The following is a 17,005-nucleotide window of genomic DNA, read 5'->3' on the forward strand; positions in this document are numbered from 1 at the left end:
TCATTTCAAAAATTGGTAGATAGGTTATTCAAGGCCTGCTCTTTATTTTGTATAAGTGCAAAGTCTCCTTTTCAGTATCTCTAAATGTTACTTCTACCTTGTCAAATAGATCCAGATATTGTAACTGACAGTATACAGAATATTCTTTGTCACCACTGTTTTCATCATAAATGAAGGCATCCACTTTACTAGCATAATCCTCGACCAACATTCTGGTGTTAAATATGTTCTACTTGATAAATATTGGCAAAAGAGATCATCTGAAAAGGAGGAGGAGGAAGAGAATGCTGTTTGGAATTGCTTCATTTCTATCACAGTGACCACCTTCTTGTTTTCTGCCCAGGGAGAGTCAGACTAAGTGTAATAGCATTTGTCATCCGAGAATAGAAAGGCAGGCTCAAAGCAGGAGGACAGTTTAGGCATTGATGGAAGGAAAAGCAGAAAGGAGAGCAAAGTTTCAATGCATGGCCAGATCTAAGTGGGGAATTGAGTCAACCAAAGAATTCTTTGCTCTGTGATAACTCTTCCCTCCCAAGCACAGTTGCCATGGCCAGCTGTCAGAATTAAAGGGCTGTTTCCCTGAGGTATCATCCTACCCAGTCTGAATCATTGGGAAACTGGCCTGTTCATATGCAAGGACCACATTTTCTCCACTAATAAGTGAGATGAGGACATCATCTCTTACCTCTGTGCACTAGTACAGTGTTTCTCAACCTTTTCTAGTCACAGGCATTCTTGAAAATCAGATAAAAGATATAAACCCTATTAGAAAAGTTTGCATGTACACACACACAGTTTTGAAAACAATCTGAAGGGGTTTATACACTTTTGGACACCCAGTTATGATTCTCCTTGAGACCAGATTCCAGGTTAAGAATCTCCTGTACTAGAGAAGAGGCCAGTCGATTTTATTGGTGTATTCCATGTATCAGATATTATAATAAGCACTTTATATGCACTATCTTATAATAATCTTGTGAGTTAGTTTTATTGTCTCCATTTTTTAAATGAGCTGGTGTTAGTGACTTGCCCATGGTTAAACAACCTATGATTGAAGCCCTCAGAATATTAATTAGTCTGTTCATAGATACTTACTGCTACATTCTTTTATTCTTCTCTTTCGGTTTTTCCTTTTGTGTAGCTAATATTCCAAACTGTGTTCCCGGCTTTCAGCTCCCTGGAGTATTATTCAGCTTCCCTGTGTCTTCACCCTGGCCAATATTTACTCATGTTCTTCCCACTGAGGGCTCCCATTATGCCTCATGGCTGGGATTTGGTGCCATGTGACCTCTGTTTTCACCAGCTGCCCAGAAGCAGGATCTTCTGACATACACCTTCTGTACTCTCTTCTACCCTACCTCTAACAATTGACTGTATAGGTTTAGTTTCACATCTGTTCCTAAGCCAATACAAATTGAGGAGGGAAGTAGACCTTGATGTAGTGAGTCTTAGAATTAAATTATTTTGACAAGATCTACTGATCCAGCCTCCAACAGCTGGGCCCCTATGTGTCTATTTCTGTCAACCAGATAAAGCATCCAATGTATTTAGCATATGCCTTTGTGGGCCTCTGTAGTTTTTATTTCATGGTATTCCATTTGACAGCATGTGAGGACTTTTACTATCTTGGAAATTAATAAAAGATAATATTCCTTGAGACTTGAAATGTTAGGTAATAAGGCAGAACAGAGATAAGCAAAGTTGTGGGAAAGGTAAAGACTGGTTCCCATGTTGACAAGATTTGATTATAACTTGGTTGTCTATATAAATTAAAAAAAAAGACTACATTTATCAAAATAAAAATTGACCAGTCATAGAAATACAGAAAAAGGAGAAGTGCAGAAAATAAATTTTAGCAATGTTAATCCCAAAATAGTCAAGGAAATGGATGGTCCTAATTACCCTTTGAAACTTAAATGCTTCCTTCTGAAGAAGGGCATTCCTCTTATGAAGAGAGATGCAAAGAACTGTAGGCAATGAGCACAGAATGTTCTGGACCCATTCACAATAAAAATATTTTTATGGGGACCTGGATGTGTTTTACATTATTTTATCCTAACGTGATTAAACAATTTATATATCAAATCACCCCTGTACTGATTCTATGCTTACCTAGTTATCATCTAATTATGATTTGATTTTCTATTTAGTTCTTTCCACAGGCAAACATTAATTGCTCATATAGATGATAAATATATGGTGTCTATGATAGTGATTTTTCAAGATGACTTAATAAAGTGGTCTTTGAACATTATTTGATTTGTCTTAAAGCCAGACTGCAGCTGAACACTTGCTAAAGCAAGACATGTCTTTCCTGGTCTTGGGTGAATATTAGTTAGAGTTTTTCAGTTTCTTATCTCTTGTTTCTCTGACCACCATCAAGAAGGTGAGATTGACATTCATTGCAGAGGGCAGCTCCCCTGAAGTGACTTACCTACCTGGGGTAGTTCCTAGGAAGGTCTTACCCAGCACCAAGCAGCCCTCCCTTTATGGTACTGCAACCAATTTTATCTTTTTGAATTATTACAGATTTTTACAGTGTCTGCTCTTTGATAAGACTAGGTTTCTCTTTGCTCCTAACTCTTTAGTCAGTCGTGTTGGTTAGCTTATTACGTATCTGGTCCCTTGCTCTGCCACAAACTCTAGCCATTTGGATGGTATCCAGTTGCCTAGAAACAAAGCTTTGGCTTGACTGTGAATTGATGATAAACCTGCTGAGTGCCTGGCTCACTGACTATATGATAGCCTGCTCCTGTCCCTTTGGACTCCTGGCTGAGGCCCTCTAATATAGAGAAAAAACTGCATGTGATTCCCCCTGGCCACCAGTGTTTGACCACCATCTGGATCTGCCCCACTGGTGTCCAACATTACTAGAAAGGTAAGCCAGCACTGACAGTGACCTGGTTTATGCCTGAAGTTTCTGTATCTTTTGTGAACCCTGAGAGGACTGTCCTCACCAAACCACAACCTATGGTTAGATTAGTTTTCCCAACACTGTGTTCTTCTCAGTTCCAGTTTCCTTCCCTTTCTAACAGTCAGACTGCAGAAGGTCTTAAATGCCAGGCCTAGAAATAAGTATAGACTTAAGCTGTGTCATGTCAGCATGTGAGGCTGTGTCCTCCAAAGATTAATATGTCAGAAAAGCCAAAATGAGTGGAAAAGAGGATATTTTTAGATGCAGGCCAGGTAGACTAAAACAGGGGACCAATTCCTGCTTATTTTTGTAAGTAAAGTTTATGTAGATCATAGCCACACTCATTCATTTATGAATTTTCTCTGTTGACTTTTGCTTGCTCTCCCACAGAAGTGTTGAGTAGTTGTGACAGAGACTAGACAGCATGCAAACTCTAAAATATCTACTATCTAATCCTTTGCAGAACAAGTTTGCAGACTCCTGATCTACGTGATGATTACAGAGACCTGGACTAATTAAGGAGTTAGCAATAAGAGAGAAAGAAGAACCAGTTATGAGGACACTGAAGAATTTTTACTTCAAGATCCTGACAAATGCTTAAGGGGTTGTTAAAGCACAAGTCTATCTCAGGTATTACAGTAAATTTGAGTAGTTTTGCCACTGTGAGCGACAGGTACGATACCACCCTCTTGCCTCAAAAAAGAAAAGAAAAAAGAAAAGAAGAGCCTATTCTGATGTTCTGATTTGTTACAAAATAACTAATCTACTATCTTTGAAAAAAAATGCCCATATTTTATCTCAAGTTTTATGATTTGGGGGAACAAACAAGGTACCCAGTGAACTCAATGGTTGGGAAAGTGGAATAATTCAAGATAGTGTAGACAGAAGAAATGTTTTAGACATTTGCTGAAGTACAGCTTCAACCAAAGTGGAAAAACTGCAGAATTCTGAGAAAATAAGAGCAATGGACATGTGTGAATTCTGAAGAGGAAAAATAAATCTTTATAGAAAGATAAATAATTAGTCAGGTGGAAAGGAAAGAAAAAAAGAAAAGAAAAGAAAAGAAAAGAAAGAAAGAAAGAAAGAAAGAAAGAAAAGAAAGAAAGAAGGAATTCTATTATGTTAACTGAAGTTCTCTGTGCAATACAATCTATTTCTCCTTTTGCTGTTACCTTTCCCCTATAAATTCATTAATAAGCAATGTCTCAGGGGAGATTTTATATTGAATATAGAGGACAAAATGTCAATACCTTGGCTTCTGAGATCTAAAGTAGACTCTTGAGACTCATAGCAGAGACATACTCTTGAACATCAGGGCTTTTGACCTGTAAGGGTCATAATATTATATTTCTAAAAGGCTAAGACTGGAAGACATTTAGTTGCTTCTATAACTAATAGTTTGGAAATACAATCAGAGCTTATCCCTGGACATTAGGTAAGGGTTGTCCAAAATGGGGGAGTACTGGAGAGGATGTGGACTTTAGTTTAGAAACTTGTGTTGAGAAGCTATCACTCCCTTAAGACAATCTAAGACTCCCCTAAGAACTGAGCTATAACTAGGTAGAGCTCCAGAACCTCAATTATGCTTGGAGCAGGGAGGTGCAGGGTGCAGAAGGTACCTATGTCTTGTGTTTTGGAGAGTACTGGGGAGTGGGTAAGCCTTATAGAGCATCCCTGTGTTCAGCATGATGTCTAAGATGTTGAGTCACTGTGGCACAGAAGTTACCTAAGCAGATGGGTTTCAGGCAGCTCCACAGAGTTTTAGGAGAGTGGCCAATTGTTTTCTGTATCCCTCAGATAGGGTATGGATATAGCTGAGAGTCAACCGGAGAGTCAAAAGTCCTTGATGTTGGAAAGAGGAGGGTGTAGAAGTCATGGACTAATAAAAGAAGACTAGCTGGCCTATAGGGCATCTCATTAAAGACCAACACAAATACATGGAAACAAACAAATGTGTGTGAACAGATGACATGGGAGAGGACCCATATCTTCCCAGTACGGTACCACTTGAGCCAAACCAAAACAGGTATAATTCTAGAGATAAAGAAGAGGGGTAAAAGCTAATTGATTGAAGATTTTTAATTTTTCTGAGAAAATACTGCATTGACTCTTAAGAACTGATTGGAACGAGCTTACATCGAGTTGAATACATTGAAGTTTTTGTCAGTAGACAAAAGGAGTGTCTTAATATAAAAAATAGCATTTAAAAATATATAGCAGAAAACATTTTGTATTCTGGATATTTGTACTCCCCATTTATATATCAAGAGAAGTTTCAAAAGTTGTTTGCCTGTAGGTAGGATTATGACCATGTTCTTTTTTGTATTTATTGTGTTACATTTACTAAATCTTTACAATGGGTATGCATTGTTTTAATAAATATAAGCACTGATATACTTCATAAGTATTGAATTGGCCTAAAAGCAAAAAATAAAAGAAAAAAAGTGTGCACAGATTACACAGAGAGAATTTTAGCCACATCTGTATACATAGAACATGACTCCATCAGTGGCTACAATCTGGAAAAGGAACAGCATCTCTCCTTCCTTGACTGCACACAGATGAAGATTTCTTTTTCAATTAAGCAGGATAAGGGGGGAAAACCTGAGAGCACACATACAGCCCATCAATCTGGAGGAAGAAAAGTGATATAATTTAAAAGGGTGTTTGTTATTGCTATTATTTAGTCATCCAAGTTGATTAATGAGAGAGAGGCAGAGACAGACAGAGAGAGAGATGGGGAGAGAGAAAAGAGGAAAGGAAGGAAAAGAAGGAAAGGAGGGAGGGAGGAAGGGAGGAAGAAAGAGGCTTATGACATAGTATAGGTTAATTACAAAAATTCCCCTTCACTGTCAGGGGATATCTTGATACACCAAATAAATTGCCCTGATGAAGCATCTGATTGCCTGTCTTTTCAGTGTCAAAACCAGCTGTGAGAAAACCCAAAATCATGTTTTAATATTTTGCAGAAGACTCAAACCTTTTATATTCTCATTAAAAAAATGAAAAGAACCTTGAAACTGACCTGGAGTTTCTTTTTATGTTTCAATGGGGAACTGTTTTCCCAATAAGCATAAAATGCCTTTATCAATAGTAATTTTCTAAGTTATTGATGGTGATGTGAAAAAAATTACAATGAGTAAAAATATTTTGAGGACATAAATTCTTTTGACATTAGGGCTGAAGTGAAATGATGTAGGACTCTTGGCAGCACATTTAGAGTGCTATTTACTAAATTTAATTTTGCTATTTCTAAGCTGATTTAATAATATATTTATTAGAAAAAAGTACCAAATAATGGCATGTCATGGGCTCTATGCTAATTTATTAAAAATTAAAATTGGGCGTGAGGGAACAGGCAGTGACTAGAGAACTCACTGGCGTATATTTGCAAATATCTTGGGAGGCGGAGAGGTATATTCCTGTTGAATAATAGGAAACCCAAGAAATACATAAATCAGTTATCATAAAACTAAATGAAAAGAAGCTAGAATTGAGATGTTTTTCTTTCTTCTACTCAGGTACATATTTCAGGTATAATTATTACCCAAAGGGGCTACATTACATGGCTGATTTAGGTTAGCTAAGCAAAAAGAATTTTATTCTTCAAAGTTCAATAGGAAGAGGCAATGACAATTTATGTCTTTACTGCCAAGGAAACAAGGAGCTTTAGGAAGAAGATTAAATGTAATGATAGTTTAAAATCTTTCAGTATTACTAATAAAATTGTCAAAATTGAAAACTATGACTGTATATAAGGGAACCTGCATAAATGTAAGAAATACAATGCATCAAATTGGAGTTGGTAATTTATTTCTACCTGAATAAATTTATTGCTTTTAATTTATTAACCAAACTTGGTTTGTGTGTTTTTTCTTCATATTTTTTTCTCTACATTCCTAGACTTCCTATCTGATCACAGGTTGAAGCTTACTGACAGGTGTATGCATACAAACACTAGTGATACCCTCTTAGATAAACTCTTTGAAAATGCAACATTTAGCCTTGTATATCAGTAGTATTTATTAAACAGTTCTGTGCCTAACATTTTGATATGTGTTGTGAAATGAGAGTTTTTACATTTTCAATAACTAATAGCTGAGTCCTCCAAATAGCTCCGTCTGTTAGGAAGTTGGATGTTATTTCCATTTGATTCATGAGAAAACTGGGGCTCAGAGTTGTATACCTCATTGAAGTTAACGAGAACAAGGGATTCTTTTTTTTTTTTTCCTTAGGGAGTAAAGAAATTTAGAGGAGACACTGAAGCTTACTTAAAGGTGAAGAACAAATTATAAAATCATGTCCAAACAAGATCTAGAGGTAGAAGAATAAAATTCTGGGTGACTTTCAGTCAAGTGTATCATTACAATAGATTCCAGCTATTCTTATTTCCTCCAAATGGCAGAAGGGTTGAGGAGCTTTGCCAGCATAGTTTCTGGGAAGTCGAAATATTCTAGGCTTAAAGATTTGCTCTATTTGTTGTCTTTAAGCATATAGACAGATCTCACCCCTGTTTGAAAAACGAATGTTGGCCTTACAAGTATTTATTATATATGCATGTTTCCTTTAATACAGAATTCATCAAGAGTCTCTACCTTCTCATTCATCAAGTATTTATTAAGCATCTATAATACACCTATGATATACCAGAAATCATGTTAGAAACTTTGGACAGAGTGTAGCCCGATAGAAGGATAATCTGTGCTGAAAAGAAAACCACCAGTCCACCATGGAGCCACTGATGTTAAGGCCTCAGGTCAGCAAACCAACACTGAATACCTAACCTAAGAGCAGTTTCAACCTCCACCCAGGAACGTAACCTTTAATCAGTCAACATGGAATTTCCTGGTCAGCAGTAGGAAATTTACTGATAGACCCCTTCCTCCCCCCTTTGGAAGACAACCTTGACTAAAACAATATATTCTTTGCTAATAATTTCCGTTTTTCCACTCCCTCTCTGCCTTTAAAATCCTTTCCTGTTCTACAGCTCAAAGGAGCTCCTTTCTGTTTGCTGGCTGAGATGCTGTCCGGTTCACAAATTGCTTAATAAAGCCAATCTTTTAAATTACTCAGTTGAATTTCTGTTGTCTAACAATGCCTTCATAGTACTTAAAAGTGGGGAAGATCAATATTATACAAATAAATAATATATAATTAGGAAGTATAGTTTTCATTGAAGAAAATTAAAGACAGTAATGATTTAGGCAGCTGACTTAGATTCAGGATGAGTAAAGCCTCCCTCGAGAAAGGGATATTAAATTTAAGACCTGAAGGGAAAATAGGAATTAGGCTAAACTTCTGGGGAAAAGAATCCCCAGATAGAGCAGGAGATACAGGCAGTACCAAGTTGCTGACAAATTTGGTTCTTTTTCTTTGGGAAAGGGTCGAAGAACTTTAAATGGGCAGTTACATAGTTAAATTTTTAGTTAACTGATGGAAGGAAAATGGACTAAAGGAAAATTTTAAAAAGATGCAGGAAACCTATCAGAGATTGTGGTGACTTGGAGTGGAGCTGTGGTTGGGGACATACAGATGGGAACCTGTTTGACATACATCTATTTAATCAAACAATGTGCGCTGCATGGAGAAATGCTAATTATCATTATTTGGCTAAGCTTATTTTTTGTTAATGGTAGCAATATTTCAGAATAAAATCCATAATCCAAAATATTAGTGGAATACTATTGTTCCTGTAACTTTGCAGATCTGATGCCAAATCTATGGAAAGAGGTTGAAAAGAAAATGCCGAAAGCATGAACTTCTTGAAAAATTTCAGCATCTGGCATAGTATTCAAAAGGAGTATGTCCTACACTTGCTCAGTTTTAAGCCTTCATAATAATTATCTAAAAAAGAACACTGTAAGTCCCTTCTTGCCAGAATTCAAGAAGTCCAGGTTTTTACCAGTTTTATTCCTCAGGTGTTTCCTGAATATCCCTTGGGAAAGCTGATATGTTTGCCAAATCTGTCCTGGTGGCCACCTACCACTTTAGCCAACCAAGTGTCCCTAGACCACAACATGGCTTTTGTGCCCGTCAACCCTGTGGTCTCGACACTGGATTCTCTCAACTGGCTATTAGTCCTTTCCCGTCTCTCCCCTGCAGATTACATTCTCTGGCCTCAGATGCCCCATGGTGATAAGTGAGCCTATAATCCTTAAGAAGATTTTTCTGAAGGCCTGGGGAATAACAGAAAAGATTTGCAATTCAGGGAGAACAGAGCTGGAAACTTTAAATAGCCCTTCTCAGTCTACGATCCAAGGTCTCCTAGGCAGGACCACCTTTCTTCCTCAGCCTGTTGTCCACAACCTGGGGACCTGCAGGTATAGAAGCCTTCTTCCAAAGTGACCCTCCTCCAATTATTATTCCTCTACCATGAGTTCACCCCCAACCACTTGAGAGAAATGCATGTTTCTGGGTGAAAAATACTTGTAGGTATACAACTCCATCCCCAGCAAAGGCCAACTTACTGTTATTCTGCCGAGGGCTTTAGCCCCTTGATCTTGGGTCTCTCCCTTGCAGGGTGGGTTTTGTGCTTTACATTTGCAAAAGACCATAAAATTATTACCCCTGAATAAAACAGTAACTGCTTCCCAGTATTGTTTCAGCTTTTAGAGAAAAAAACACCTGATCAAAATTTAAAATGCTTGGGTCTAGGGGCAACCTGGGTGGCTCAGTCAGTTAAGCATTCCACTCTCGATCTCAGCTCAGATCCTGATCTTGCAGTTCCTGAGTTCAAGCCCTGCATCGGGCTCTGTGCTGATGGCGCGGAGCCTGCTTGGGATTCTGTTTCTCCTTCTCTCTGCTCCTCCCTCACTTGTGCGCTCTCTCTCTCTCTCTCTCTCTCTCTCTCTCAAAATAAATAAATAAATAAATAAATAAATAAATAAATAAATAAACTAAAAAAAAATTAAGTGCTTTGGGTCTATGTTAGGTTTCTAGGGCTTCCATAACAAAGTACCACAAACTGGGTGGCTTCAAAACAGAAGTTTATTGTCTCACAATTCTGGAGACAATAAATACAATTCTAGAAGTCCACAATCGAGGTGTTGGCACGGTTGGTTCTTTCTGGGAGCTATGAGGTACCATCTTTTCCATTCTTCTTTCCTACCTTCTGGTGGTTGGCTGGCAATCTTTGGCTTTCCTTGGATTGTAGAAGCATCATGCCAATCTGTGCCTCCACCTTCATGCGGCGTTCTTCCTGAATGCCTTCACATTGTCCTCACTCTTAGTGTCTCTGAGTCCAAATTTCCCCTTTTTATAAGGATACCAGTCAGAGTGCACTGGGGGACCCACCCTGTTCTAGTGAGGCCCTCACTATAGCTCAACTAATTACATCTGCAACCATCCTATTTTCAGATAAGGTCACATACTGAGGTACTAGAGGTTAGTAAAAATGTGAATTTCAGAGGGACTCCATTCAATGTACAACAGGTTCTTATCTCAATTGGAGCATCTAGGGGAAGAGATATTTTGAATCATATCGCTTTACACAATGATTTTATTAACAAATCACCAGGAACCAAGCCTTTAGTGTACTTAGCCTGGAGGGAAGGGAACCTGGTGGAAGCTGCCTCTCCCCCATAAAGAAGTCCTTGTGGGAGGCACCTGGGTGGATCAGCTGGTTAAGCATCCAACTCTAGATTTCAGCTCGGATCATGATCTCAGTTCCTGAGTTCGAGTCCCTCATCGGGTTCTGTGCTGGCACATGGAGCCTGCTTGAGATTCTTTCTCTTTCCCTCTCTTTCTGCCTCTTCCCCAGATTGCTCCCTCTAAAAAAAAAAAAAGGCCTTGGGGTTGAGGGGCAGGGGTGTCAGTTACAGCCCGTGGAATTATTCCAAATTTAGTCCTTTTTCTTCTCCTTCTAACAACTTCATTGTTTAATTTTGATTTTTTTGTTTTTTTGTTTTTTTTTTGAGAGAGAGAGAGAGAGAGAGAGAGTGAGAGAGTGAGCATGAGTCAAGGAGGGGCAGGAAAAGGGAAAGAGAGAGAAAATCCCAAGCAGGATCTGAGATGTCAGGGTGGAGCCCTACCTGGGGCTTGATCATGACCTGAGCTGAAATCAAGAGTCAGACGCTTAGCCGACTTAGCCACCCAGGTGTCTCTGTTTTATTTTGTATCATGAAAGTATTATATGATCATTGTAGAACATGTAGAAAATACAGGTAATTGTAGAGGATGAAAACAAAACACCTATAATCACAATAACTAAACTAGCCAACACTTAAAAAGGGAATCATCTTGTTTATTAAAAATTGAAATTATCTTGTATACAAAGTTTATTATCCTGCTTTTTCAACTTAACATTGCATTACGAACTTTTAAAAATATAATAATATGCTTTAATATTCTGATCTTTTTGGTTTTTTTAAATGACTGCTTGGTATGTTACTAATGGATACATTATAATTTATTTAACATTCTCTGGTTATTTAGATGATATCTGTATTCATATTAAGCATAACAATAAAATGAAGATTTTTATACATAAATTCTTTTGTGTATCTCTAATTATTTCCCTGTGTACATTCCTGTACATGGAGTCACAGGTCACATTTTTCAAGCTTTTTAAAAAATTAATTTTTGAGAGAGAGAGAGAGAGAGAGAGAGAGAGAGAGAGAGTACATGTGCATGCACACACAAATTGGGGAGGGGCAGAGAGGGAGGGAGAGAAACAGAGAATTCCAAGCAGGCTCCACGCTCTCAGCCCAGAGCCTGATGCAGGGCTCGAACCCATGAACTGTGAGATCATGACCTGAGCTGAAATTAAGAGTTGGATGCTCAACCGACTGAGCAACCCAGGTGCCCCACATTTTTCAAGCTTTCGATTTGTGCTGCAGCACCCAAAAGGATGATTTAATTTGTTACACTCTATCAAAAATACTCATATTGCTGATCCCTCGTCAACACTGGATAGAGTAACAAATTCCAAATTGAGGAGTACAATGTGTCATTGCTTTATTTGCCTATTTTCATTTATGTAATGATGAACTAATTTTGTTTTTCAGACATTCACATTTCTGTTTTTGTAAATTGCCTTTTCATGTTCTTTGTCCATTTTTCATCAAGGATTTTTCTTCTTTTTTTTTTTCTTACTGATTTGTGAGAGGTCTTTTTCAATCATATGTGACACAATGTATTTTTTTCCCCCAGGATCCATTTGCCTTTTAATTTTATTTATGGTTTGTTTTAAAGTATAAAAACTTAATTTTTATGCCATTGACTATGTCAGTCCTTTCCTTTATGGTTTCTATCTTTGATTTTATGCCTTGAAATTGCTTTCTCAACCCAATAGCATATAAAAATTCATCTGTATTTTCTTCTTGATTTGTGTCTGTGTTTTTTTAAATCTTTACACATTTAACTCTTTAGGTTACCTAGAATTCATTTTTGTGTATAGAATAAAGAAGGGACCATGTTTATCTTATATATATAAAATTTTTGTATACATATATGTGTGTACATATATATATATATGTGTGTGTGTGTGTGTGTGTGTGTATATATATATATATATATATATATATATATATATATAGTTGCCTCAGCACATAATTCTTCTCCCCACAAATGGAATGCCATTTCTGTCCTAAAGCAACTTCTTACTCTATTAGGGTTGGGCTTTGGGTTTTACATTTTATTTTCAAGGTCCCCTTTTTAAATTTTACTTTTATACCTTAATATGAATATTTGAAAAAAATCACTTCCTTGCTTCTCACAGAAACCTGATATGAAAGACTAAATTATACTAACTTCTCCAGTGTTCCCTTCTTTACCATTTAAAAAAAAATTTTTTTTAACATTTATTTATTACTGACAGAGAGAGAGAGAGAGAGAGAGAGAGAGAGAGAGAGAGAATGAGCAGGGGAGGGGCAGAGAAAAGAGGAGACACAGAATCTGAAGCAGGCTCCAAGCTCTGAGCTGTCAGCACAGAACCCAACACGGGGCTCGAACTCACAAACCACGATATCATGACCTGAGTTGAAGTCGGATGCTCAACCAACTGAGCCACCCAGGCACCCCATCCAGTGTTCCCTTCTTTAGTTCAGAGCACCAGGATTCACTTATTTCTGGAGAAGCCCTGATATAAGCCGACATTTAGCTTTTGGAAGTGGTGACTTTTGGAAGAGGTGACTGAGGTGGAGTGGCCAGCCTGGCAATTAACAGTGTGCATGGACTGTCAGCAACAAAATAATGACATTGATCTTTTTATTATCCCTGTGTATCAGCAAGTTTAAATAATGTTAAAGATAAAATTCTCTCCTAAAAAATCGTTTGTGGGTTTAAATTCTAAACAATCTCCATAGTTGAGTTTTAATAACATATGCATGGCTTCAAATTAGTATAAACATTATATTCTCTTTGGAAGGTATTTCAGAGAACTCCAAATTACACAGTCGGCTCCTAATGCACAGAGATTAACTACATGTGCTTGTTTGAAGAGTAAATTTGTAAAAGTTCACAATCATTTGAGCTTGCTTGGGGAGTTTTCCAACTCCCGAGGAACTAGATATTCCTGCATTTAAATGGTAGATACGAAGTGAACAAGAGAGCATAGTGATCATAAATTGGAAGAAACAGAACGTGATGAATTTTCTGGGAAAGCCATTTTAGTGGAGATTTTTTTTGTTTGCAGAGAGATTTGAGGGCTGCTAAAATAAATTCTGAAGAAACAAAGACATGGATGGCACAGCAAGTCTTAGAATTTATTGTAAAAATGAGATTTTTATAGGGGCGCCTGGGTGGCGCAGTCGGTTAAGCGTCCGACTTCAGCCAGGTCACGATCTCGCGGTCCGGGAGTTCGAGCCCCGCGTCGGGCTCTGAGCTGATGGCTCAGAGCCTGGAGCCTGTTTCCGATTCTGTGTCTCCCTCTCTCTCTGCCCCTCCCCTGTTCATGCTCTGTCTCTCTCTGTCCCAAAAATAAATAAACGTTGAAAAAAAAATTTTTAAAAAAAAAATGAGATTTTTATAAATATCTGCAAAACCTATTTGTATGTTTAAGATTTTCCATATATATCTAGATATATCTATATGGGTATCTAGATATATCTATATGGGTATATGGATATATCTATATGGATATCTAGATATATCTAGATATATCTATATATCTGTTGCTTCATTTGAAAGAGCATTTCAAATTGTAATTAATGTAATCTACTAATTTGTAGAAGTCTTTACAGTTTCTTGCATTACCAACAGGTGAATACGTAGGTTTATATTTTATTTCCAAGTTTTGCTCCATTGCTTATTTTCTCTTTTGATATTGTAGTATTTATTTGTCTTTAACTAATTAGTTCATTTTTATGGGAAAAACTATACGGCAAAGTTAATAAAAGGAAATTTTCATACCTGGGATTTTGTTCCCGGTCATTATTATAATTTGCTTTAGTTCATGATTATAACTGAAAATAACTTTGTTGTCTAGAAAAGAGGATGTTAAAAAGCACTCAGCTCAAAGTTTTATACACACTAGGTACACTTCTCTCTGCAGAAAACCCTGCCCCACCGTGGGCTTGTCTGGCCACATCTCAGAGGGAGCCTCTACTGTTTCTGTAGTATTTGTGGTTGCCTTGCAGCCTACTGTCACTCCTAGATTTGGAGTGTGTGGAGTTATTATACAGCACGACTTCTCTGACATGTTAGTCGGCCAACGATGTCTCCTCAGTCATTCTAAACATATCAATTTCTGGTTGACATTCTTCCTAGTTTCCAGTGATTTATTTCTTACATATCTAAAACAGTTTTTTTTAATGTTTATTTATTTTTGAGAGACAGAGACAGAGTATAAGCAGAGGAGAGGCAGAGAGAGAGGGAGACACAGAATCTGAAGCAGGTTCCAGGCTCTGAGCTGTCAGCACAGAGTCTAACACGGGGCTCGAACTCACACGCTGTGATATCATGACCTGAGCTGAAGCTGGACACTCACCTTGGACGCTCAAATGTGCCTAGGGGGGGCTTGGGTGGCTCAGTCATTTGAGCGCCTGACTTGGGCACAGGTCATGATCTCATGGTCTGTGGGTTCAAGCCCTGCGTCGGGCTCTGTGCTGACAGCTCAGACCCTGGAGCCACCCAGGTGCCCCTCTTACATTTCTACCATTCTCATCCAAATTATGTATATTTTGAAGTTTAGTCTTACGGCAGTACCTTTCCAATGTCTTATCTGGAAGTCAAATACTGACCATTAACAACAGGAAGGAGGAAGGGAGGCCACAAGAGACTATTTCCAATGTAAAATATGACCAGGTAACTCATTGCCCTTCTCTTGGGCCAAGGTGGGTGGGCAAAGGGGAACTTCCCTGCTTAGAGGTAAAGAGAAGGTAAGCTCATCCTCTGCAATGATGCATAAGCCTCCTTGTTACTTCTGCCTCTAGTAACAAGAATTCTAGCTTTTGTTTCTAAGGGGCATATGTACCCCAATGTTTATAGCAACACTTTTGACAATAACCAAAGTATGGAAAGAGCCCAAATGTCTATCAACAGATGAATGGATAAAGGAGATGTGGTAAATATAAACAATGGAATATTACTCAGTGATCAAAAAGAATGAAGTTTACTATTTGCAGCAACGGGGGTGGAATACAGCGTGTTATGCTATGTGAAATGAGTCAGTCAGAGAAAGACAAATCTATGATTTCACTCATATGTGAAATTTAAGATACAAAACAGATGAACTTAGGAGAAGAGAAGCAAAAGTAATATTAAAAAAAAGAGAGGGAGGCAAACCATAAGAAACTCTTATACAGAGAACAAACTGAGGGTTGCTAGCAGGGGGTTGCGTGGAGGGGATGGGCTGGGGGGGGTAATGAACATCAAGAAGGACACTTGATGGGATGAGCACTGGGTATTATAAGTAAGCGATGAATCACTAAATCATTATGACACCATATGTTAACTAACTTGGAGCTAAATTTAAAAAAATTTAAACATAAAGAAAGAATTCTAGCTTTAAAAATGAGTGGTTGGAATGCATATTCTTTGATAAAAATATGCACAGAATTTCAGAGCTGCAGCTTCCAGTCTAAGCCCTTCCTTCACTTTATAGAAAAAATTAAGTCCCAGAGGAGCCAAATCACTTGAGTTAATTCCTCAAGTTAGTAGCAGAATTGAAACCAGAGCTCAAATCTACTTACTTGTAATTAAACATGTTTTCTAATAGAGATATTGTCGTGTTTGCTTTTATGGCACTCTTAACCTTTCCCCACAATTCCTGTCTCTTGGCTGTTGTGAGGATTAAGTACAATAATATATATTAAAAATGTGCCTATGGGCGCCTGGGTGGCTCAGTCATTTAAGCACCTGACTTGGGCACAGGTCATGATCTCACGGTCTGGGTGTTCAAGCCCTGCGTCGGGCTCTGTGCGGACAGCTCAGAGCCTGGAGCCTGCTTCAGATTCTGTGTCTTCATCTCTCTCTGCAACCCCTCCCCCACCCCACTCTCTCTCAAAAATGAAGAAAATATTAAAAAATTTTTTTTAAATGTGCCTGAACAGACACATGCACCCCAATGTTCATAGCAGCACTATTAACAATAGCCAAAGTATGGAAAGAGCCCAAAAGTCCACTGATGGATGAATGGATAAAGAAGATGTGGTGTGTGTGTGTGTGTGTGTGTGTGTGTGTGTGTGTGTATTTTTTTTTGATTTTTTGATTTTTTGATTTGTTTATATATCAAAATATATTTGATTATATTTTTTTGATTTTTGATTTTTTTTATATTTTTTGATTTGTGAGTATTACTCAGCAGTCAAAAAGAATGAAATCTTGCCATTTGCAACTACGTGGATGGAACTGGAGGGTATTATGCTAAGTGAAATTAGTCAGAGAAAGACAAAAATCATATTACTTCACTCATACGAGGACTTTAAGAGACAAAACAGATGAACATAAGGGAAGGGAAACAAAAATAATATAAAAACAGGGAGGGGGACAAAGCATAAAAGACTCATAAATATGGAGAACAAACAGAGGCTTACTGGAGGAGGTGTGGGAGGGGGGATGGGCTAAATGGGTAAGAGGCATTAAGGAATCTACTCCTGAAATCATTGTTTCACTCTATGCTAACTAATTTGGATGTAAATTAAAAAAAATAAA

At 37.8% G+C, this 17,005-nt stretch overlaps 1 long non-coding RNA gene across 1 annotated transcript in view; it reads left to right on the forward strand.

The window, feature by feature from the left end:
- The window catches only part of LOC125176761 (uncharacterized), a 215,737-nt gene extending 211,841 nt beyond the window's left edge, over positions 1-3,896 (forward strand). Inside the window, exon 3 of the long non-coding RNA XR_007156383.1 lies at positions 3,378-3,896. This is a non-coding gene — a long non-coding RNA (uncharacterized LOC125176761). The remainder of the gene's footprint in view (positions 1-3,377) is intronic.
- Positions 3,897-17,005: the final 13,109 nt, after the last annotated feature.

This window comes from Prionailurus viverrinus, chromosome A1 (assembly GCF_022837055.1).
Source record: "Prionailurus viverrinus isolate Anna chromosome A1, UM_Priviv_1.0, whole genome shotgun sequence".
Classification (NCBI taxonomy): domain Eukaryota; kingdom Metazoa; phylum Chordata; class Mammalia; order Carnivora; family Felidae; genus Prionailurus; species Prionailurus viverrinus.